General features: G+C 43.9%; 1 non-coding gene across 1 annotated transcript; it reads left to right on the forward strand.

The window, feature by feature from the left end:
• The first annotated feature begins 771 nt into the window (after window positions 1–771).
• Window positions 772–843, forward strand: TRNAD-GUC (transfer RNA aspartic acid (anticodon GUC)). Its single transcript has one exon. It is a non-coding gene; the product is annotated as a tRNA-Asp (tRNA).
• Window positions 844–2,514: the final 1,671 nt, after the last annotated feature.

Consider the following 2,514-nt stretch of genomic DNA (forward strand, 5'->3'; position numbering starts at 1 on the left):
CCCGGGTTCGATTCCCAACTCTGTCCTCCCACAAGGCCTCTATTCCGATTGGAAGAGATAGATAAGGAAGAGGGGAAGGAAGCGGCCGTGGCCTTAAGTTAGGTACCATCCCGGCATTTGCCTGGAGGAGAAGTGGTAAACAATGGAAAACCACTTCGAGGTTGGCTGAGGAGGGAATCGAACCCCTTTCTACTCAGTTGACCTCCAGAGGCTGAGTGGACCCCGTTCCAGCCCTAGTACCACTTTTCAAATTTCGTAGCAAAGCCGGGAATCGAACCCGGACCCTCGGTAGTGGCAGCTAATCACGCCAACCGGGGACCTTATTTTAAATGATTTCCAGACTTTGTAATTGTTGGGTGCAGTTCCATTCCGAGCTGACTATGGGCCCAACTCAACCGTCTTCTTTTTATGGACATCACTGACCGTAGGCCCAACTCAACATCCTAAGAGGTTGGATCCCTCGCTGAGTCCGGGGGAAAGAGCAATCGTGGAAGGTAAACGGATTGAGAAAGAAAGAAAGAAAGAAAGAAAGAAAGAAAGAAAGAAAGAAAGAAAGAAAGAAAGAAAGAAAGAAAGTTAATCAATCACGTTCAGAGATGCCGCGTGCAATATGCGGAACGACGTAACATCCTCCTAGTACACTGAAAATCCAGCAGATAGCACCACATCATTTCCTTCAACTAATATTCCAAGTAAGATCCAGATGGCAGCATTAACGTGTTGTTTTTACAGGTTATTTTATATATCTGTAATACCCGTACATACCACAAGTCCTCGGTAGTATAGTGGTCAGTATCCCCGCCTGTCACGCGGGAGACCGGGGTTCGATTCCCCGCCGGGGAGGAAGTTTTATTTCTTTGGATGTAAAATGTGGCGAGTTTGTTGCAGGAAGTTCGAAAATCATATCGCTGGTTACCTACAGCAAAAGTAGGCTATCATCTGAAGGTAAGAGCAGCTACATTTTTAACGTAAAGGGCTCCAGGCATTCATCTTTAGTCTTACACGGTACATTATAAGTCAATTAAAGCTTACGATCAGTATAATCATTAACGGCTTTACGTTTTACAGCCGGTTGTCAACTGACGCCAAGGTCGAAGAAAACACTGGAGTCTCATGATTAGGACAAAGCGAGGAAGACGATTAATAAACGTGGTGTAGTGATTAGCGTTATTAGCTGCTACCCAGGCCCCGATTTCAAGTAGTTAGCGCCCTGGGCAAACAATATTTAGCCGCCCGCCCCTCTGCTTGTTTTCCTGTTCCTCTAGAAAATAAATGTTTACAAATTAAATATTACAGTTCTCAAGATTACAAGTTTTAAAACAGCACATTATGCAAACACAGTTAATTCTCATAATTAAACTTATTAAGCCAAATAAAGATAACAGCCAAATAAGAATGAGGCTGTTTTTATTTAAAAAGCCGTTGGTTCAGTTTGATAGTTTGTATGTAAGTAAATAATTTTAGAAATAATACACATTTTCTTCATCAAATTTAAATATATAGGTTAAATTCAGGTTTTAAAGTTAGAATAGTTTAAAATGTTTTATATAGTCTAATAAAATAATTGGAATAATTTGTGGAATGTAAAAGTAATTTGAGTGTAATGAATTTAAGACGCAATTCACGCAGGCCATAATTACTCGATCCGCCAGCCGCCGCCTCTCAAAAACTGGCGCCCTGGGCAAATGCCCAGTCCGCCCATTTGTAAATCGGGGACTGCTGCTACCCCTGAAAGCCCGGGTTCGATTTCCGGCTCTGCCACGAAATTTAAAAAGTGGTACGAGTGGTACGAGGGCTGGAACGGGATCCTCTCAGCCTCGTGAGGTCAATTTTTTTTTTTTTTTTTTTTTTGCTAGGGGCTTTACGTCGCGCCGACACAGATAGGTCTTATGGCGACGACGGGATAGGAAAGGCCTAGGAGTTGGAAGGAAGCGGCCGTGGCCTTAATTAAGGTACAGCCCCAGCATTTGCCTGGTGTGAAAATGGGAAACCACGGAAAACCATTTTCAGGGCTGCCGATAGTGGGATTCGAACCTACTATCTCCCGGATGCAAGCTCACAGCCACGCGCCTCTACGCGCACGGCCAACTCGCCCGGTGATGTGAGGTCAATTGAATAAAGGAGGGTTCGATTCTCATCTCCCCAATTGTATCCATAGAGTTAGTACCTACCGGTTTTATCCCCCGACCCAAAGCTTCGCCCTCCAGGACACTGCCCTTGAGGCGGTAGAGGTGGGATCCCTCGCTGAGTCCGAGAGAAAACCGACCCTGGAGGGTAAACAGATTAAGAAAGAAAGAAAGAAATAAATAAAGAAAGTTTAATAAAACGTATTTATTCATCTTAAGCTACTTTCAAGAAAGAAGGAAAGAAAGAAAGAAAGTTTAATAAAATGTATTTATTCATCATAAGCTACTTTCTTTCTTAATCTGCTTACCCTCCAAGGTTGGCTTTTCCCCCGGACTCAGCGAGAGATTCCACCTCTACCGCCTCAAGGGCAGTGTCCTGGAGCTTCAG

The sequence above is a fragment of the Anabrus simplex genome, chromosome 7 (assembly GCF_040414725.1).
Source record: "Anabrus simplex isolate iqAnaSimp1 chromosome 7, ASM4041472v1, whole genome shotgun sequence".
NCBI classification, from domain to species: Eukaryota; Metazoa; Arthropoda; class Insecta; order Orthoptera; family Tettigoniidae; genus Anabrus; species Anabrus simplex.